Source organism: Eschrichtius robustus, chromosome 9, assembly GCF_028021215.1.
Source record: "Eschrichtius robustus isolate mEscRob2 chromosome 9, mEscRob2.pri, whole genome shotgun sequence".
Taxonomy (NCBI): Eukaryota; Metazoa; Chordata; class Mammalia; order Artiodactyla; family Eschrichtiidae; genus Eschrichtius; species Eschrichtius robustus.
The window spans coordinates 784,518-807,355 of record NC_090832.1 but is presented as its reverse complement, the minus strand read 5'-3'; the positions used below and the strand labels follow the sequence as shown (position 1 = coordinate 807,355).

The 22,838-nt window shown below is 46.8% G+C and overlaps 2 long non-coding RNA genes across 3 annotated transcripts in view; both read right to left on the bottom strand.

The window, feature by feature from the left end:
- The window catches only part of LOC137769317 (uncharacterized), a 31,680-nt gene extending 22,091 nt beyond the window's left edge, over positions 1 to 9,589 (bottom strand). The window contains exon 1 of the long non-coding RNA XR_011074942.1: positions 9,486 to 9,589. This is a non-coding gene — a long non-coding RNA (uncharacterized lncRNA). The remainder of the gene's footprint in view (positions 1 to 9,485) is intronic.
- A 1,361-nt stretch (positions 9,590 to 10,950) lies between these two features.
- Positions 10,951 to 22,615, bottom strand: LOC137769316 (uncharacterized). Of its 2 annotated transcripts, none has more exons than XR_011074941.1 (5): positions 22,545 to 22,615; positions 21,861 to 22,043; positions 18,755 to 19,039; positions 12,278 to 12,482; positions 10,951 to 11,056 (listed from the first exon to the last, which is right to left on the bottom strand). It is a non-coding gene; the product is annotated as an uncharacterized lncRNA (long non-coding RNA). The 2 variants fall into 2 exon arrangements; XR_011074940.1 differs by lacking the exon at positions 10,951 to 11,056 and adding an exon at positions 11,282 to 11,913.
- Positions 22,616 to 22,838: the final 223 nt, after the last annotated feature.

Genomic DNA, 22,838 nt, shown 5'->3' with positions numbered 1-22,838 from the left:
CAAGACAGGAACACAGCCCCATCCATTAGCACAGAGGCTGCCTAAAATCATAATAAGGCCACAGACACCCCAAAACACACCACCACACGTGGACCTGCACCAGAAAGACAAGATCCAGCCTCATCCACCAGAACACAGGCACTAGTCCCCTCCACCAGGAAGCCTACACAACCCACTGAACCAACCTTAGCCACTGGGACAGATACCAAAAACAACAGGAATTACAAACCTGCAGCCTCCGAAAAGGAAACCCCAAACACAGTAAGATAAGCAAAACGAGAAGACAGAAAAACACACAGCAGATGAAGGAGCAAGGTAAAAACACATCAGACCTAACAAATGAAGAGGAAATAGGCAGTCTACCTGAAAAAGAATTCAGAATAATGATAGTAAAGATGATCCAAAATCTTGGAAATAGAATAGGCAAAATGCAAGAAACATTTAACAAGGACCTAGAAGAACTAAAGAGGAACCAAGGAACGATGAAAAACACAATAAATGAAATTAAAAATACTCTAGATAGGATCAATAGCAGAATAACTGAGGTAGAAGAATGGATAAGTGTTCTGGAAGATAAAATAGTGGAAATAACTACTGCACAGCAGAATAAAGAAAAAAGAATTAAAAGAACTGAGGACAGTCTCAGAGACCTCTGGGACAACATTAAACACACCAACACTCGAATTATAGGGGTCCCAGAAGAAGAAGAGAAAAAGAAAGAGACTGAGAAAATATTTGAAGAGATTATAGTTGAAAACTTGCCTAATATGGGAAAGGAAATAGTTAATCAAGTCCTGGAAGCACAGAGAGTCCCATACAGGATAAATCCAAGGAGGAACACACCAAGACACATATTAATCAAACTATCAAAAATTAAATATAAAGAAAACATATTAAAAGCAGCAAGGGAAAAAAAACAAATAACACACAAGGGAATCCCCATAAGGGTAACAGCTGATCTTTCAGCAGAAACTCTACAAGCCAGAAGGGAGTGGCAGGACATATTTAAATGATGAAGGAGAAAAACCTACAACCAAGATTACTCTACCAAGCAAGGATCTCATTCAGATTTGATGGAGAAATTAAAAACTTTACAGACAAGCAAAAGCTGAGAGAGTTCAGCACCACCAAACCAGCTTTACAACAAACGCTAAAGGAACTTCTCTAGGCAAGAAACACAAGAGAAGGAAAACACCTACAATAACAAACCCAAAACATTTAAGAAAATGGGACTAGGAACATACATATCGATAATTACCTTAAATGTAAATGGATTAAATGCTCCCACCAAGAGACACAGACTGGCTGAATGGATACAAAAACAAGACCCATATATATGCTGTCTACAAGAAACCCACTTCAGACCTAGGGACACATACAGACTGAAAGTGAGGGGATGGAAAAAGATATTCCATGCAAATGGAAGTCAAAAGAAAGCTGGAGTAGCAATTCTCATATCAGACAAAATAGACTTTAAAATAAAGACTATTACAAGAGACAAAGAAGGACACTACATAATGATCAAGGGATCGATTCAAGAAGAAGATATAACAATTGTAAATATCTATGCACCCAACATAGGAGCACCTCAATACATAAGGCAAACATTAACAGCCATAAAAGGGGAAATCGACAGTAACACAATCATAGTAGGGGACTTGAACACCCCACTTTCACCAATGGCCAGATCATCCAAAATGAAAATAAATAAGGAAACACAAGCTTTAAATGATACATTAAACAAGATGGACTTAATTGATATTTGTAGGACATTTCACCCAAAAACAACAGAATACACATTTTTCTCAAGTGCTCATGGAACATTCTCCAGGATAGAGCATATCTTGGGTCACAAATCAAGCCTTGGTAAATTTAAGAAAATTGAAATCGCATCAAGTATCTTTTCCTACCAAAACGCTATGAGACTAGATATCAATTACAGGAAAAGATCTGTAAAAAATACAAACGCATGGAGGCTACACAATACACTACCTAATAACGAAGTGATCACTGAAGAAATCAAAGGGGAAATCAAAAAATACCTAGAAACAAATGACAATGGAGACACGACGACCCCAAACCTATGGGATGCAGCAAAAGCAGTTCTAAGAGGGAAGTGTATAGCAATACAAGCCTACCTCAAGAAACAGGAAACATCTCGAATAAACAACCTAACCTTGCACCTAAAGCAATTAGAGAAAGAAGAACAAAAAAACCCCAAAGCCAGCAGAAGGAAAGAAATCATAAAGATCAGATCAGAAATAAATGAAAAAGAAATGAAGAAAACAATAGCAAAGATCAATAAAGCTAAAAGCTGGTTCTTTGAGAAGATAAACAAAATTGATAAACCATTAGCCAGACTCATCAAGAAAAACAGGGAGAAGACTCAAATCAATAGAATTAGAAATGAAAAAGGAGAAGTAACAACTGACACTGCAGAAATACAAACGATCATGAGAGATTACTACAAGCAACTCTATGCCAATAAAATGGACAACCTGGAAGCAATGGACAAATTCTTAGAAATGCACAGCCTGCCAAGACTGAACCAGGAAGAAACAGAAAATATGAACAGACCAATCACAAGCACTGAAATTGAAACTGTGATTAAAAATCTTCCAAGAAACGAAAGCCCAGGACCAGATGGCTTCACAGGAGAATTCTATCAAATATTTAGAGAAGAGCTAACACCTATCCTTCTCAAACTCTTCCAAAATATTGCAGAAGGAGGAACACTCCCCAACTCATTCTACAAGGCCACCATCACCCTGATACCAAAACCAGACAAAGATGTCACAAAGAAAGAAAACTACAGGCCAATATCACTGATGAACATAGTTGCAAAAATCCTCAACAAAATACTAGCAAACAAAATCCAACAGCACATTAAAAGGATCATACACCATGATCAAGTGGGGTTTATTCCAGGAATGCAAGGATTCTTCAATATACGCAAATCAATCAACGTGATATACTGTATTAACAAATTGAAGGAGAAAAACCATATGATCATCTCAACAGATGCAGAGAAAGCTTTCGGCAAAATTCAACACCCATTTATGATAAAAGCCCTGCAGAAAGTAGGCATAGAGGGAACTTTCCTCAACATAATAAAGGCCATATATGACAAACCCACAGCCAACATCGTTCTCAATGGTGAAAAACTGAAACCATTTCCACTAACATCAGGAGCAAGACAAGGTTGCCCACTCTCACCACTATTATTCAACATAGTTTTGGAAGTTTTAGCCACAGCAATCAGAGAAGAAAAAGAAATAAAAGGAATCCAAATCGGAAAAGAAGAAGTAAAACTGTCACTGTTTGCAGATGACATGATACTATACATAGAGAATCCTAAAGATGCTACCAGAAAACTACTAGAGCTAATTAATGAATTTGGTAAAGTAGCAGGATACAAAATTAATGCACAGAAATCTCTTGCATTCCTATACAAAAATGACGAAAAATCTGAAAGTGAAATTAAGGAAACACTCCCATTTACCATTGCAACAAAAAGAATAAAATATCTAGGAATAAACCTACCTAAGGAGACAAAAGACCTGCATGCAGAAAATTATAAGACACTGATGAAGGAAATTAAAGATGATACAAATAGATGGAGAGATATACCATGTTCTTGGATTGGAAGAATCAACATTGTGAAAATGACTCTACTACCCAAAGCAATCTACAGATTCAATGCAATCCCTATCAAACTACCACTGGCATTTTTCACAGAACTAGAACAAAAAATTTCACAATTTGTATGGAAACACAAAAGACCCCGAATAGCCAAAGCAATCTTGAGAACGAAAAATGGAGCTGGAGGAATCAGGCTCCCTGACTTCAGACTATACTACAAAGCTACAGTAATCAAGACAGTACGGTACTGGCACAAAAACAGAAACATAGATCAATGGAACAGGATAGAAAGCCCAGAGATAAACCCACGCACACATGGTCACCTTATCTTTGATAAAGGAGGCAAGCATATACAGTGGAGAAAAGACAGCCTCTTCAATAAGTGGTGCTGGGAAAACTGGACAGGTACATGTAAAAGTATGAAACTAGAACACTCCCTAACACCATACACAAAAATAAACTCAAAATGGATTAAAGACCTGAATGTAAGGCCAGACACTATCAAACTCTTAGAGGAAAACATAGGCAGAACACTCTATGACATAAATCACAGCAAGATCCTTTGTGACCCACCTCCTAGAGAAATGGAAATAAAAACAAAAATAAACAAATGGGACCTAATGAAACTTCAAAGCTTTTGCACAGCAAAGGAAACCATAAACAAGACCAAAAGACAACCCTCAGAATGGGAGAAAATATTTGCAAATGAAGCAACTGACAAAGGATTAATCTCCAAAATATACAAGCAGCTCATGCAGCTCAATAACAAAAAAACGAACAACCCAATCCAAAAATGGGCAGAAGACCTAAATAGACATTTCTCCAAAGAAGATATACAGACGGCCAACAGACACATGAAAGAATGCTCAACATCATTAATCATTAGAGAAATGCAAATCAAAACTACAACGAGATATCACTTCACACCAGTCAGAATGGCCATCATCAAAAAATCTAGAAACAATAAATGCTGGAGAGGGTGTGGAGGAAAGGGAACACTCTTGCACTGTTGGTGGGAATGTAAATTGATACAGCCACTATGGAGAACAGTATGGAGGTTCCTTAAAAAACTCAAAATAAAACTACCATACGACCCAGCAGTCCCACTACTGGGCATATACCCTGAGAAAACCATAATTCAAAAAGAGTCATGTACCAAAATGTTCACTGCAGCTCTATTTACAATAGCCAGTACATGGAAGCAACCTAAATGTCCATCATCGGATGAATGGATAAAGAAGATGTGGCACATATATACAATAGATATTACTCAGCCATAAAAAGAAATGAAATGGAGTTATTTGTAGTGAGGTGGATAGACTTAGAGTCTGTCATATAGAGTGAAGTAAGTCAGAAAGAGAAAAACAAATACAGTATGCTAACACATATATATGGAATCTAAGGGAAAAAAAAGAAAAAAGGTCACGAAGAACCTAGTGGCAAGATGGGAATAAAGACACAGACCTACTAGAGAATGGAGTTGAGGATATGGGGAGGGGGAAGGGTAAGATGTGACAAAGTGAGAGAGTGGCATGGACATATATACTCTACCAAACGTAAAATAGCTAGCTAGTGGGAAGCAACCGCATAGCACAGGGAGATCAGCTCTGTGCTTTGTGACCACCTAGAGGGGTGGGATAGGGAGGGTGGGAGGGAGGGAGATGCAAGAGGGAAGAGATATGGGAACATATGTATAACTGATTCACTTTGTTATAAAGCAGAAACTAACACACCATTGTAAAGCAATTATACTCCAATAAAGATGTTTAAAAAAAAAAAGAAGAAAAGGAAACTGGATACTAAAAAAAAAAATACACATTAATGATAATGGTTTATATTATATTGAATAAAAAAAAAATCACTGAGTCCACAGTAATACTCAAAAACAAAAAGGACATAAGGGAAAGCTGTTTCTTGTAGAAAAACACTAGCTAATACATTTGTATGTAACAATATAATTAGAAATCTACCAATGACCTTTGCAACCACCAATACAACTATTGATTAGGTGAGAATCATCCACAGATGCTAAAACCATTAGGCGAAATGTTTTAGGAGGACAGGACATTAATATGGTCTCACAGTATGAAGCCACAGTTGCTATTACTTACAATGGATAAAAATATTTCTACGACAAAGAGAGCTAGAAAACACCATCTTAATTCAGTCTTCAAACTAGGATACCCATCATGGGACAAACTGACATTACGTGTTTTCTGAAACACTCTAAGAAGTGCACATTTATAGAATTCTTATAAAACAATATTTAACATGCATTTAATCATTAGGAAACATTTGGATAAATCAAAATGTGGGGCATTCTACAAGACAATTGACCTGGTCTCTTCAAAATATCACTGTCATAAAAGACAAAAAGTGTTGGTGGGAATTTTCTAGATTAAAAGAAGTTAAAGACTCATGACAATCAAATGTAGTAAATGATCCTTGATTGGATCCTGGGCCAGAAACAAAAATCTGTAAAAGAGTATTTGGGGAAGTTTTGGGAAATTTGAATAGGAACTCTATGCTGACTAAATTACTCTATCATTGTTAAACTGCTTGGGAGGGATACTAGTTTGGGCATTATGTAGGAGAATGTCCATATTCTTTTTTTTTTTTTTTTGAACATTTTATTTATTTATTTTTCACACACACACACACACACACACACACACACACTTTTATTTTTACAAGAGATAAATAGACTGACCAATATAGATGTTAAAAAAAAAGTCAATTCATGCAAAAAAAACAGATGTGATAGAGAGTGGTAGAACTTTTTAATAATAAAGCTTTCTATAATCACAAGAAAGAAGCATTGGATTCCTTTTAAGTGAAGTTTTTTTTGAAGTTGCTAAAGTGAACCACCCAATGAAAAATTCTTGACTCAATTTTTATTCCCTGAAAATATGCAAATTAGCCAGTTTCATCATCACTAACTTCATCTTGAAAAAAATCCATTAGAGCAAGAAAAAGGTGGTTCCTCACATGTAATTGAGATTTTTCTGGCAAAATACAAGGTCATTTTCTTGACCTCAAAATCCATTCTGTTCTGCTAAACAAGTCTGAAAGGCTCCCAGCTCCATTTCAGGACACCAGAAGTCTCCATGTACTTCCCTACTTGCCTTCCACCTCGAGAGACAGAGAATGCCTTTCAGTGTCTCAAAACGTCTTGACTCTGTTCCCACAGCACAGGAATGTGCACAGCTGCAGTTAAAGGCAGGGGTATTACCTCATGGAACGTCTCAAAGCTTGGGAGTGGCAAAAAGCAGGTTGTGAGATACACACGTTCCTTCCCCGGTCCCATGACCCCTTACAGCTGTATCACGCCAAGTTGGAGGGTTCACCCTGCCCGCTTCTCTGTCAGAAGAAAAGGAATATTTCTCTGGGTACGTGGATGTCCTCTGACAGGTAGAGAACGATGCCACGTCCGGGCCTCCTGCGTGTTTGGCACAGAGATGACCTTCTGGGATGAAAGGGGTATTGTCGATGCTGAGCGGCTGGAGGGGCTGAGAGCAGGGAGACACTGAAAGGGCCAGTGTTTGCCAACCCACCAATGACCCAAGGGCAGATGAAGCAGGAAAACCAGTGACAACACATCAGTATGTGAGGGGTGACTCCCAGGAAGGAGATTTGGGTCAAAAAGCTACAGGGTGACATCATCACACAGCAACGCTTGACACAGAGCATTTACTAATGCTGAATCCAACTGAATGCCCATCATTCAAAAAACACTTGCTGAGGGTGTAAACTGTAGAAAGCAATCCATGGGGTAAGGGGACAATCTTCCAAGGGGCTGAGTGCGGACTCGAGTCGAGTTGGGACAAAAGAAAGAGGAAGGACAGGCTTGCTCTGACCTGCACACACCGAGTACGACTTGTCTTGAATCCTCCTTCTCGAGCCACTCTGCGGCTTCATGTGTGCTGGGTGTGCTGTGTGAATGTGCTGAGATGCGCTCCCGTCTCATTTTCTGTTCTCGCGTTGCCATTTCCACCAGAGCAAGGAGATGCTGGCACCCAGCATCCTGCTCTGGAAGCGGAGCAGGAGGACGGGAGCTTCTCCAGGCTTTGTTTCCGTGTTACTTGACACTGCCCTACACGTTACACTGTCATGAGTCATGTCTTCACCTGGCGCCCTGGTGGTGCACTGGCCCCCGGGTGGCCTCCTGTGTGTCTCCCTGCCACCAACCATGCGCATTATGGGGTGACAAGGCCAAGCTCTGAGGGGTTCTCTCTGTGCCACCTTCACCTGCAGGAAGATGACCTCATCAACCCAGGCAGGGCCATGTCTCTCTTCTCTGAGTTTCACACTCACAGGTCACTCACAAGGGACATTTGGGTGTGGGGACCGACTTCTGAGAGTCTGGGCCGTGGAATGCTGTCCATCCCACACACCTCGGCCTCCCTGCCCCAAAGAGCCTGGTCTCCCTGCTGCCTCTGGGGACCCGTCAGTCGTGCTGGAAGCTGTGTCTCATAAGAAAAGGCTGATGGGCTCCTCTCGTAAACCAGAGGCACACGCTTGTGCACCCCCGGCCCAACCGCACTCACTAGCGGATGGACCTGTTGGGTTGGCTAAAACGGGCGTTCAGGTTTTTCCGTACCATTTTACAGAAAAACCTAGACGAACTTTTTTGGGCAACCCAATATTAGAGGAATAAGGATGCCAGGCTTCCCCTTCACCACCGATTCCTCCAAGGGGGGTAGAAAAACTCCTTCCTCTCCTTTAAAAAGCCACAATAGCTATAGTCAGTTTGGGCTAAAACAACTTACTTTTATTGCATAACCACACTGTATAATCATTACATTTTTGAGCAAATTTCAGCTTCAGAATTTGACCAGCCCTTTGTTAACTAATTAAGTGCTAATTAAGATCTGTCTTATTAATTATGTTCATTTGAGCTATAAAACTGAGGCCTGAGTTATCAAAAGGAAAATTAAGGAAGCTGGCGTGGCCCTGAGTGTACCAACTGACTTACACGTGAGATGCCCCTGGAAGCAACAGAGCTGGAACGCAAGTCAGCTTGGAGCACAAGGTCCCTCGGGAACGCACGACCCGAGGGGGCTGCGCAAACAGCTGCGGCGGCGGAGCCCACGCGCCCCTGGCCACGCCGACTGCCCGTCCCAAAGCGCCTGACACCCTCTGCCGTACTGAGCTTCCCAGTGTGGGATCTACTGGTTCACTTCTGCATCACGGACCACCCGGGTGAGACGCCAAGCCTCATGGTTTTTCGTTACCAGATGAAGGTCCAAGTGTCACCAAACAACAGGAGGAAATGGGAAGGCACACGGAGGGCTGGCCGCCAGGCACGGGCCACGCCAGCCTCAGTCCCGGGACTCGCACAGACCGGCCGACGCGGACGCTGCCGGGACACTCGGCCCAAACCCCGGAGCCGTGCCTCTGGCTCCCTCCGGGCCACCGAGGGGCTCCGTCCACAGAATCCACGCCTCGTCACTCTCACTCCCAACCCTCGTCAACCGGAGGCGGACTTCAGACAGCCACGAACCCAGGGCCGGAGAACCCTGGGTGGGAAGAGCGGGCGCTCAACCCGAGGCAGCAGAACGCGGAGGAAGCAGCCGGGCGGCCGCTGGGGGCCCTCTGCCCCGGGGGTCCCGGCACGCCCCTCGTCCAGCCCCAGGTGACAGGGACAGAGCCGACCAGGCCGTCCTCCCCAGGGCCCCCGCCTCCGAGCCCCCCACTTCTGTTCCCTCCCCAGCAGCACCCTTCCCAGACCTCCGGGCCCGCCACCCTCTGCCTGAGGCACTGCCTCCCGGGTGCCCCCGGAGCACAGCCAGACTCCCCACAGAGCACCGCCCCCGACAGGAAGTGCCCGCCGCGCGCCTCACCCTCTTCCAGGCTGGATGAAGGACGAAAGGCAAGGCCGCCACTCCTGCAGCACCCGCAGCCGGCGCGTGCGCACCAGGCCCGGACTGACTGAGTCCAAGCGGGGCTGCGGCGCGGCCTCCCGTCTCCACCCCGGCGCCGGCCCAGGGCCGCCTGCCTCGCCGCTGAGGCCCCTCCTTCCGCCCGCCTCCCCGCCAACCCCGCGCCGCGCTCCCTGCCGCACCCGACTCCGCCTCTACCGCGTCTCGCGGGACTGGCCCCCCTGGCGCCCTTTCCGGGCCCATTTGTGGTCTCAGCCGCTTCCGGACGGCGTGGGTGCTGCTTCTCCGGGCGGAGCAGGTGGCCGCGTGCGCTGCTCCGGCGGCCGTGGCTCAGCCGTGACGCCTGGCTGGCACCGGCCGCGCTCACAGCCGCCTGGCCCGCCCGGCCGAGCGGCCCTCGGCGGGATTTGCCCGCTGACCTGTGGACACTGTATGGGCGGCGTCTGTCCCGTGTCCTCTGCCCAGCGCTGTGCGCGGCCCAGGCAAGCCGTCTGCGGACACTGAGGTGCGGTGACGCCGGCCCAGCGAGAGGACGGCCGGGCGCCGTGTGCCTGACCAGGCGGGCATCCAGCGTGGGCGGGGCACCGGAGGCCCGGTCACCCGGCCTGGGCGCTCTGGCCGTCTACGTGGTGCCAGGGACGGTACATGGCTGTGGTCCTGCGAGAGTCTGGACTCTTCCTTAGAAGCCACCGAGTTCTAGTCTTCAAACAAGGAGCTGCGCCGAGCCGCTGTCTTCCGGGTTTGAAGGCATTTGCCCGATGCCAGTGGAGGCAAAGGGGGGTTCCGGCTTGCTGACGGCGGCCCGGGCCTGGAACAGAGGACGGGGGCTGCAGTTTGGAGGGCAGTGACGGTGGCCCCTCGTCGCAAGCCTCCACGCTGCGGTGAATCTACAAGGGCCCTGGCTCCGGGGAAGGCGGCTGCGCCGTGACCGGGAGAAGCGCGGCTCTCCCGCGGCTGGAGGAGCGTGTGTCCCTAAGCGCAGTCACCGGACGTCTGGTGGCGGAGTCGGGGGCGGGAGGCGGCGCCCACGGAGGACGCAGGTTGGTGCTCCCAGGGCCTCCGGCCAGGGAGCGGAGACCAGCGCGGCTGGACGGGAGCTTATTAGACGTTTTCCAAAATACCTAAGGTCTAATCCCCGCTTAAAATCTCTGCAGATACAAAATAGAAGACTGAATCATGGTCTCGGTGAAGTCTTAGGCGAAAAAATATAAAGTGGCTCAGAAAGCATAGCAATTTTATTTTATTTTTTTTTATTTTATTTTACTAAATATTTAGAGTAGAAGCTCCACCCTTTCCAGCATGGATTTTCTCCAGGGGATTGCAGGACCAGCAGGCCTCTCTCTTGCTCTGTGTTCTCTCTCGTCTGATGTCTTTTGCACTTTCCCCTGCATGGCCTCAGAAGTGAAGAACCGAACACAACAAGCCAAGAAAAGAAAGTTCAGCCGTTTCAGAAGACTTCGAGAAACATCTAGATTATGGAGCCGTAACAGTTCTGGACACTTCCTGTGCATCACCACCACGGTCTTGAAGCTCTAAGAAAGAAATGGGCAGCATTTCCCACACATATATGACCACAGGATCTCTTTCCCAAAGCACCTCCTATGGCTTTTGTGCCGTGGACGCACGTCGGGAAATCTGAGCTGTATGGCTGATGCTCAGTCCTTCCCAGTCCATAGCACGAGCCGGCGTCAGATGAAGCCCGGGGCGGGGGGGGGGGGGGGGGGGAGTGAACGCATGTACTGAAAACATTCATAATGTCACTGTTCTGCTCAGTCCTCCCATAGGTAGCGAAGTGGGTTTGTGCCTGGCTGTGGGGTGCAGGGAGACAGGGAGGCTGGAGAAAGTCTGCTCTGCTGGTCTGAGAGAGAAGGAGAAGAGCTTCCAGAAGTGCTTGGGCAAACTATCCGAGCTGGTACAGGAGGTGAGCGACAGCGTAGGGCCAACTGTGTACTTGTAGGTCAAAGCCAGTTTCTCAGACTAGTGGCGTTCCTCCAAGCCATGTTTCAGGACCAAGGTCCCTTGTGTCACCTGGGTCCCCTGACCTGAGCTGCAGAAGGGCAGGACAGGAGTTGTGCCCCTGGGGCTGTAGAATTCAGCCTAGGAGTGCAGTCACCCCACCCCATTCCGGCCCAAACGCAGCTGTGGGCCACTCGCACCTGCAGGAGAGCCTGGGCTCAGAGAGGAGCGTGTGCCCAGGAGGGCAGGAGGGATGGTGAGCGTCAGCCCGTCCGCTGTGGGGCAGGAGCCACCAGAGAGGCCTCAGGGGCGGCTAAGTAACGTGACGTCCCAGCCAGAGTGTCGGCGTTTGGATGGCTCACGGCAGTGGAGGGGTCAAGCGCAGCCGAGCCCAGGACACCCTTGGAGGCCATCAGCAGGATCTCTGGAGAATCTGATGTGTGGTGTGAGAGGAAGAGGGAGTCAAACGTGGACCAGCGTTTTGGAGACCCGACAACTGGAAGAATACAGCCCTGCAAGAGTGGTTCTGTGGCTTTCGTGTTCCTTCCTGCATCCCCATCCTCTGGGGCCTGATAGGGGTTTACTGAAGATCCACGGCAAGAACGGACGCCTGGAGGACAGTGCCTACGGATGCGTGCAGCTGCCACAGGCACGGGGATAGGAAATAGCTCCACACAGCACGGGAGACACTTGACTGATAACTTTCAAACTAGCCCCCAGCTGACTTCCGCCATGAAGCTGTCCCTGTCTACAATAATTATTATAAAATCACTCAAAGAAGTAGACATGAGACTTACTGGTAGAACTGTGGGCTCCGTGATCAGCTGGGATGGTGTTGCTGGGTCAGGGAGAGGCTGTTTGTTGTCACATCCTAGGTGGCCCCCCTGAAACGCACATTCAAACACCAACTCGGAAGCAGAATGTCTTTGAAGGAGTTGGCTGCACACAACCACCAGGTGGGCCTTCCATTTATGTGTTTTTCCACATATGGTTGGGACATTTCTGCTAAAACAAAACAAAGACACAGTATTCCACCTGAGCCTTTGCCACCCCTCAACAGTGTCAGTCACGTCTGTAGTCATAGGTTTCACAGGACGCCTTTTTGTGTCCTCACAATATGCTCTTCTGAGGCTAATGACTTAGACTCAAGTAACTGCCATCATCACTGGAATAAAAAACCATATCCACACGTGTCTGTTAAGTGTTCTCCTCCCACCTGGCACTGCCCAGTTCACAGGCCATTTAAGGATGGGTTCCTCTGGACGAACGCTCTGCAGTGAGATTTCATAACCTGCCGCCCTCCAGGAGCCCATGTTTGTGGCTGAGGGCATGCACAGCACAGGCGTCGCTGGTGGACAGCATCAGGGGCCCCCAGATGTGAATGGGCTTCCTGTGAACCTGGAGAAGCGTTTCTGGGCATCACGTCGGCCGCCCAGCGCAGTGATGCTTCCTGAGCCTGCAGGGCTGCCCGTGTTCCAGCCGCATCTCGGAATCCCGGGTCCGAGGTCAGCGCCCTCCCAGTGGAGCAGCTTGTCCTCGGGGGAGGGCAGGCCCTTGGTTTGTGGTGGTTTCGACTTGAAGCTTTGAGGCAACCAGACCTTGTGGGAGGTGAAATCTAGGAAAAGGACCTGCATGGCTGCGGACGGCCGTGGAGGGCGGACGCTTTCCGGGTGAGACTCCAGCACTGCTCTTGGTCTTGGATCGGGGCCACCAGCCAGCAGCGCAGGCCGATCCTGCACCCCTCTCCTCTGGGAGAGTTGGTGACCAACGGGAGCCAGAGGCCCCTTGCATCCAGCAGAGGCTGTTACCCGCCCAGGGCTCCCCTAGTTCTCTGCTTCCCCCGTAGGCTCAGGCAAGGATTAAGTCAGGGCCTAGGAGAGGGCTGAGCGCACAGGGAGGCATGGGCTTGGAATCATTAGCATCTTCAGATGCAGACAACCCAAGCCTACCATGATGGGCTGGAGCTGGGGTGATTAAAAGATACCACATCACCATCAGAAAAGCAGGAGTCACATGCAGACTACAGCTTTGGGGCCTAGTTCTCAAGTTTTCTAATGTTTCCGGTTTTGCCTCAATCCTGAGTAAATGGAAAACCTCAAACGTGACTGTAGTGAGCCCACGGCTCCCTTCTGCTGCCGTGAAAGCCCTCATAAATGCTCGTTGGAGACTTTTCTGGGCTCTCCACGCTGCGTCGTGACTACAAGCCTAAACCCTAGATCCGGGCTGCCCTGGTTCCACTTCCAGCTCTCAGGCCACAAGCACCTTCCCCGGGCTCAGCGTCCATGGCTATAAAGTGGGGGTGATAATAGGTGGGAGGCCTGGATGAGGTAATATGTGGGCAGAGGCATGTTTTAGATGGTGCCCGTCACCCAGCAGCGCTATGTAGGGTTAGGCACTGTTGTTGTTATTACAAATGGAAATTTAAAGACGAGATTAGTCGTCGCCGTGGAACTTTCCCTCTGCCCCAACTGAAACTGCAGGGGTGAGGCGGGTGGTGCGGAGCGCGGCTCCCACGCCAGCGCCAGCACCCGCCTTGGTGCGCCGTCCCCCCCCCCCCCCCCCGGGCCCAGCGGAGCTCTGGCCCGGCGCCTCCCCGCTGCGGCCGGCGGTGGGGCTGCGGACACTCACGGCCCCCGGGCCCCGCGCGGTCCAGCGGTAGCAGGCGACGGCTGAACCCCCGACCTGGGCCGGGCAAATGGGAAGCTTAATTCCCCTGAACTCATGAGTCCCCGAGTCCTCGCATGTTGGGTCAGGTGGGAGGGAGAATGTGGCAGTGTTGGGGTCCCCACTCCCTCTGCTACCTGAAATGCCCCCCAAATCTGTTTTCATATATGGGGCCTCCCAGTGAGGTGTGCTTTATTTAAAAACAGGCTCTGTCACTTAGAGAAAAAACATGGAGCCTGAAGACCAGAGAGCTGGCCTGTCCCACGTGCGTGGATGGGGCTGCGTGGATCACCGGGTTCCGGCCCCCTCTGCTCAGCAAACAGAACCGAACCGCAGGCAGCCGCCCTGTGTAGGAGCTGGAGATGCAGAGTCGTGACCTCCAGCCTTTGCTTCAGGGAGCTCGCGGGCTGCGGGAGGACAGGGCTGAGGGGGGCCGCTGGGGTCCCAGGACGGGGAGGGCAAGCGGAGCGTACACTTGGGCTGAGCTCTGGAGCTGGGGGCTCTCACGTGCGGGGGGCGCTCTGGGAACAGGGGCGACTGTTCAGGGATGGGGGTTGCGATCCCGGCCAGGAGGGACGGATGTGCTGCGAAGGCGGCAGGGAGGCCACAAGGCGGGTCTGCTTTTGCGAGTGCCCTGGGCCTCGCAAGTTTCCACATGGCCGCAACACAGAAACGCCTGCTGGCTGGCGCTCAGGGTGAACCGGGGGATGCAGGAGCCTCTGCGTGGGCGAGGCGAGCAAAACCTCACTCCTTTCTTTATATTATGTGACCTTGAGAGAAAAGTTAAACATCAAACATTAGGGAGATTCTTAAATGCTGAGTCTGAACACTTCCAACAACAATATTTTCAAACTTTAAATGAAAACTTTAGCATGTGCTTGCAAATATCACTCTTTTATATCAGGCTTTGTAAACAAATTGGCTACAGGAATCTGACTCCGAATTTTTACTGAATCATTCTGATAATCACCATTGCTTAAAAAACAAGTCTTTGTACTCATGAGCAGACAAGTTATCACTTCGTCCTCTAATTGACTGAATGGCCTGTCTTGCCATTAAACAAAATTGGAAAAATTGATCTCATTAAAATAGACTTCAAATGTGTGATCATTTATGAATCTAACTTGCTTTTCTCTCATTGACAGACGTAGTTGAGATTTGTTTTGATGATGCAAAAGGATTTCTAATTCAGCGGAACTTTTAAATTCAACTATTTCAAAATAAACTCTTCCACAAGAATATACAGATGTTTCTCTACTAATTTTGTTCTTTTGGCTTCAAATTATAACACCAACCACACATGACAGCAAAGCCGTCTTTAACATTACTTTTCCAAAGCTGGACTTTTGCTTTACATTTGTGAACTTTTTCACTACATGTTAATATATTTCAATTGTTTACACTTTGGACCTCACATACATCAATTAAGTGAACAATTTTTGCAAGACACTACTATCAATTTTTGTAAGACACTACTAGCATAAACAAATCTGCAAAGTAAGAATCTCTCACAAAATGTCATGGGTTTTTTTTTTTCCTAATTCGTTCTTTTTCTTAAAAACATTTGATTAAACTTCCTTAAGCAGTCAAGCAGCTTAGAAATTCCAGAGTGGTCTTCAGATTACATTTCCTCTCATAAAGATAAAACTGGATGGACAGCAATGGCTTGGATTTTACTAATTCATCATTTAGATAACACTTGTAGTGTGGAAATTAGAGCTACGGAATATTTTTAACATAAAGAGCTTCTCTCTGTGATTAAAACTGTGCACTCCTTGAACCTTGGGTTTCCAGAATGAACTCCTGGTTCAGAGCCTCCCATTTCCTCTTACTGCACCCACAGGAATGGTAGACAGACAGACGCAGGTGGGGTTTCCATCGACCTCATTTATTTCAAACACAGCTTTTGATATTCATCCAGATGCTTGTTACGGTACCGCCTTCAGGACAAATTATTTTCTTCCAAGAATTTCTCTTCAGGGATTCTACAGGGGTTATTAACAATTACTAATGTCTATACACAGAATTATCCATCTGCAATAAGAGCTTTTTGACTTAACGATCTTCTGGATTGGTCTTGTCTCTGTGTCATCAGATATATGCCTCTGAATAGCACAAAAGAGGCATCTCTTCTATTCCCTTTGCCTTGCTGGACCCAAACATGGTAACTTCTGCAATTGTGGGAGGTGTTGTGCTGTGGCCACTCAATGGATGAGCTCGTTTCTAGCCTCTTAAATTCATTTTGATCATCTTGTAACTAATCTCTTAAAATAAGTTTGTTTACTGAGAAGTGGACGGGGTGGAGGTGAGGCCCAGCACAGAGGTGCCCAAGGGGGTTCTGAGGTCTCTAGCTTGGTGAATGGATGGCTGATGGGGCTACTGACAGAATGGAACCCAGACAGAGGCTGGCTGGGGATGACAGATAATGAGTCCAGATTAGGATGTCAGTTTGAATTGCTTGTGGGGTTGACAGATGGGAATATCCAGCAGGCATTAAGGAAATGAAAATAAGAATTGATTTCTACACCACCAGGACATATATGATCTTTGAACACATCAGTTGGATGCCATATATATATATATATAGATAGATAGATAGATAGATAGATAGATAGATAGATAGATATAGATATATAGATATATAGATATACATATATATAGATATATAGATATACACACACATATATATGTATATACATAAAATGTGCTGCACATTTGTTAAAATGACAAGGCAGATTTTGTCTGAGCTACTGCAGTAGGGGAGAGAAACCTCAGCATGGAACTGAGCTCAACTCCAGGTACAGCAAGGACAGCTGGGGATCCATAACTGAGCAGAGTGAGGGTCATCAGGCAATCAGCGGAATCATTCCTTCCTCTAATACTAGTAGCAGTAGTTGGACAAATATTTCTCCTTTTCCTTATCACTACCATGTGGGAAGGGAACAGGGTCGCTTTGCTGCGGCTGCCTTGTTGCTGTGGCACTTTACTGTCACACGGACACACGTGAGGATCACAAAGAAAAGCGGTTTGTGCACAAATACTGTCTCATCTAAGCCACATGCCTTCACATCCAGCTGAGCGTAGGCCTCAGACAGCTCTAGCTTGCGCTGGGTGGCACCTCCTGTGCCCTGGAGAACTGTGCCCCCAGCCGCCAGTCCTGGAGTCTCACTGAGCCTCCACAGGGAGAGGTGAATTGGCCATGGTCCTGTGATATACCTCGGAATATGGAGAGACGTGATGTTGGCCAAGGCCACAAAGGGCAGAGTTTGCTGGGCACCTTGCACTTTTGCCCTCTGGCCCAGGAAGAGCCATTCCAGGCGGCTGTGCATCCCAGGTGAGGGGACCTCCGCCTGACTCTCACCTGCCCAGGAGCACGGAGCCAGCGGGTATGCGGATCGTTCTGCAGTGTTATCACAGCAAACTCTTGTGCCAGCACTAACTCCCTTTCCAATATTTCTTCCACCTTTCTATGCCCTTAAGATTCACAACCAATACAAAAATTATCACTCTCTTGAAATGATAAGAAGTTTTAAATGAGCCACCTGTTCTACGATTAGTTAGTAATTTGCCTACAGCTCGTATTGTTTCAAAGGCTGACATAGTTTCCCCAAGTCCTGGTTTCTTGGCAGTCTGTGCGGTGCTTGTCTGGAACTGGGGCTCTGCCACGTGGAACGTGGGCTCCGTACCACGTACTTGATTCTATGCAGATTAACTATTCAGCTTCATCGCGTCCTGCACAGATTATTATTTTCTGAGATTTACTAACTCTCCATGAAGTAAAAGCCATCCATTCAGACCTCTCCTCTGTTTGCAGTCCTTGAAATAGATCATGTCAAACATGTTTGTCTAATATGAAGGAAAAGAGATACAAAGATTTGGTACAAACTCAAGGGAATTCCTGAAAAACCTCGTAACATTTGAATCTGTTGAGGCGAAAGAAAAATATGCATTAAGTGGTGGTTTTCTCTGATACAGCACAGCAGACACACCGTCACATGTGGGGAGAAGATGAACATTTAGGCAGTGTGGAAACAAAAGGCCTTTGGGCCATGCTGACCCCTGTGCCAGCAACGCCATGCAGGCCTGTGGCTCTGAAGGGCCTGTGTGAGCGGCGTGCTGCGGGGACCCAGCCCCACTGACTTTTGCCTGAATGTTGTTCGGTCGGCCCTTTAGCATCAAGGACTGAAGACGTTAGAAAGGACAGGACAGGGACGCAAGCAAGTTTTCATGTAAGGACAAGACAGCAAGGGCTCAGAGAACATGAACAGAAATGTGGGCCTTCCAACCTAGAAGGGCGTTCCTGGGATGCAGGAGAAAGAGGTGCACACACGCGTCCGTCCAGAACAATTTTGTAAACAAACTAAACTGAAGGACAGGAGATGTAGCAGGAAGGCCCGTGTGCACACAACCAACTGCAGTGATATTTGAGCAACAGAGGAAGGCAATACTAGCACCAGAGTTAAGAAGCTGAAAATGGTGTCTGAATATTTGGGGTAGAAAACTACTCAACATTTTGAATCTCCCCTTGGCATAATTTTTACCTATTACATTTACTTCTCTTACCTCTTTTCCGGAATACTCACTCATCAAAATCTAGTTTTTGCACTTACCCGTGATGGAATTAGAGCTCTGGTTTTTGAATGGTGGGCTGCAGGGGAGTTAAAGCATCATCATGAAGACCCCTAGGCCAGAGTCATGGTCGTTGCTCTGCTGTCCCCGGTGAGCAGCCCGGATGCCATCAAAGTCTCCCAGTGAGATGGAGGCGGGGAGCCCAGCCCCCTGAAGGAAGCCCGTCCTCAGGCTGGCTGCCAGCTCCAGGACTGTACGTCCCCACTGCACTGTGGTCTCCCAAGTCCCGGAACAGGGTCTGGAGCACAGCGGGTGCAGGACGAGAGCTGTTGAATAAGCAAATGGATGAAATATTGCAGAAGTTAGATCCAGTTTTACCACTAAAATTGTTGTTTGGTCACATTCCCCAACCATTACTGGAAATATGCACACACGTCTGTGTCTGTTTTTCTTTTAGGAAACATTTTATTGAGACGTCATTACATATAGCAGCACGTTCTCTTTTGACAAATGCATTCACTCAAGGAACCCACATGGGTGACAGAAGGTGTCCACGACCCCAGAAGGTGCCTCTGTCCCTACCCAGACAGGCCCCTGATGCGGTCTGATTTCTCTTGTCATAGTTTTGTTTGAATTCTTCTGGAACGTCATGTAATTTGAGTCATAGACTGTGTACTCTTTTCCGTCTGGCTTCTTTCACTCAGCATAATAGGTGAGATCCATTAATGTTACTACGCGTATCAGAAGTGTACACCTGTATCGGTGAGAAGTATCCCCTGTATACACACACCACAGTGCCTCCACTTTCCTGGTGACGGACCTCAGGGCTTGTTCTTGTTCTTGATACTACGAACAAAGCTTCAGTGAACATGCTCACATGAGGCATTTTGTGGACCTGTATGTTCTTCCTCTTAGATGAATATCTGAGAGTGGAATTTCTGGGACACAGGGAAGATGCATGTTTAACTTTTTGAAAAAGTGCCAAACATTTTCCCAGACTATTCCATTTTACACTCTATTGGCCATATTTGAGAGTTATGATCAAATCCTTGACAACACTTGTAATGTCAATCCTTTTAAGTTATTGACATTCTAATGTGTATAGCAGTATCTCATTGCGGTTTTAATTTGCATTTCCCTAATGATTAATGATATTGAGCAATATTCCCTTTCATATTGCCATTCACGTATCTTCTTTTGTGAGGTGCCTATTCGACTATTCTGCCCATTTTTGGTTGTTTGTCTTTTATGATAAATTATAGTAGTTCTTTATATTATTGAGACACAAGCTTTTTGTCTGATACATGTACTGTAAATATTCTCTCCCATTCTATGGCTTGCTTATTGATTTTCCTAATTAATTTTCCTCTTTTGAAGAGCAAAATATTTGTTATCCATTCAGAAAGAAAAATGGTCAACTTACTTATCCCTCCCGCAAAATTTTTAAAATAGTTTAAAATAGTTTCCTTTAAAACAACTATAGCAAGCTGCATGGATTCATTCCATACCTTTGAAAGAAACATCCTACTTTATTTATTTCACAGAAGGTAAATCAGTATGGTTTCACTTAGGAAGGTTTTTTTGTTTTCGTATTTTCTCATCCATCTGCGATGTATTTCAGTCACCCAGGGCTTATTCATTGAGGATGGAATGTGATTTGACGTGCCCGGGTACTTCTGTCACACCATCATGTGTGTGGCTCTCCAGGTCCAAAAGCAAAGTTTCAGTTCTTTAGTGGAAAGTTGAGCGTTCTCTTGGTGGCTAGTAAATATTTGTAAATTACAAAAGCAGGGTCCCTTCTGGATAATAAGAGACTGTTGGACGTCGGGAGATCATTATATAAAGAAAAGGCTGCAGCAGGAGAGCAGACAAAGGGCAGCGGCAGCTTGAGAGTCTTGGTCAAAAAGGAGACATTCCAGGAAGATGTTACAGCATGACGGGAAGTTGACGGAGCCGCCCAGAGAGAAACCCTGAGAAGTCGGAGACTGGGGGGGCAGAGCGCCACCAACAAGAACTGCGTCAGAGGCGGGGATGCTAAGCCCACCGGAGGCCAGGCTCCCGACGTGGAAATCGTCTTTACTGAATCCTCATTGCACAGCGAAAAGTATACGCAGCATGCGTACTTTGCCCTGTTAAATTTTTGTAATTTTCCTTTTCTTCCTGCCAATAGCTTGTTTTGTTATCCAGATGGGTAACTACAAATTTAGTACATAGTGATTCAACTTGGAGCTTCTCTCTATAAACAGCTGCTACTGCAATTCAAATGCCATGTGACAGCCGTTAATAGCCCCAGGGTTGCAGCCCGAGTTCACATCCCAGTCTTGCCCACAGTGGCCCACAGCCTGCAGGCATCCAGGTCACGTGGCTGGTCAGCGTGGGCGCCCCTGACCAACGTACTTCCTTAAAACGTTAGCAGAAGTAGAGAAGAGCTGGTCACTCTGATGATGAGAGTAGTAATCTAGCGACAACGGTGCAGTGAAACACCTGCCTCCAGACGCTGCCGAGTGGAGCCATGCTGCCGGGACAGAAATGCCAGGAGGTTGTGTCCACGTGCCCTGGACCCCGCACGTGGAGAGTTAGGATGCCCCGTTTTCTAACACTCGGGGGGTGAAAGTGTTTACATGGAGAATATAAATCTGCTATTGATGCAACTTCAGAAAATCAACGTCCCAGTCACGTGCTGGCAAAAAAAGGAGGAGGCAGGGGAGGTGTAGGATGGTCTCCCCTCCTCGGGCGAGCGGCCCCAGGGTCACATCTGAGCGCCCAACACCCGCGCCTGGATACCCGTCTCTGCTCCATCAGCAACTCCCCCACTGTCCCTCCTCATCTGTCCCCATCTTCCTTGAAGCCTTCACGTAAGTGCCCATCTTTTCCACGCAACCTCACTTTTCTTGCCTTTAATTTCAAAATTACAGACAAGCACACTTGTTCCGAGTCAAACTGTACATTTCTCTTCAATATCGATAGCTTTGTTTCCGTTCAGTTCTTCTCCTGGGATCTTTATCTTCTTATCTTTGCCAGGGAAACATAGGAATTAAATTGCTTCCATTCATTTTTTTAGTCCTCTGTTGCAAAACTCAAATAAAGGACTGCACGGGAAAGAGCAGATTTAACAAAGTGTGGGGTCAGTAAACGTGACATACATACTTTCGTAGCTCGAGGTCTCACACCGCAAGTGACTCAAAGCCTGAATGGCAAAGCAGGAGCCCCATCACCGGAGAAGTGTCCCAGACCAAAACCAGAATCTTCGTTAGCTCTCCCAGTACCCTGTACCTTCATGAGCCAGCTCTTGTGTCGGCAGTGGCAGTGTGCTCAGAGAGTACCATGAAGCTGTCAATAGCGGTAAAATTAAAATTAAGTTGGGAACATACAGAAGAAACAAATCAAATAAATTATTCCTAAAATTAAAGCCTGAAACAAAGCTGGCACTAAATAAATTTTTTATCAGAAAGTGGAAAGAAGGAAGTCAGAGAGGAAAGAAAGGGTGGCAGAAAGGCAGGTTTTGGATCTGGATCTGGATCTATACCTGTATATTACTGCTCCCTCTTTTGAAAAACATATTTGGTTGAGCCATATGAAGCTGCCATTTTGTAGGTTAAAAACCGTCAAATATTGGTAATTTAATATGGTTCAGTCTAATAGTATCAGCAAGAAGATTCCTGCTAGACATGTGAAAAAGCTATCTTTTCAAATGCTGAGTTGCCCGCACCCCACTTCAACCCTTCCTTCCAGACCGATGCATCTGTAGGTGCCAGCATATCCCACAAATTTCATCCCTTTCTCCGTTTATCAGTCAACCATTTGCAAAACAGTAATAATAGTAACCTTTACCATGAAGACACCCAGACACCTTCCTCCCGAAGTCTGAAATACGAAGTCAGTTCTGCTAATGAAACAGAATGCACTCCCACATCTGCAAAGAATGCCCTTAAACAGAATGTCAAAAAGAGCAGAAACTGTTTATTCCAGAATTTGTTTAGACCACCCGCTCTGCAGCAGGGCTGGGGTGGACCACGGTCACATTCTTGCTTTGCTGTTCAGAAAACACGGTGTGCCAACAGTTGTGCAAACCCATGACATATGCCACATAACATTAGTCATTTTGTCATTCAAATACCAAAAAGG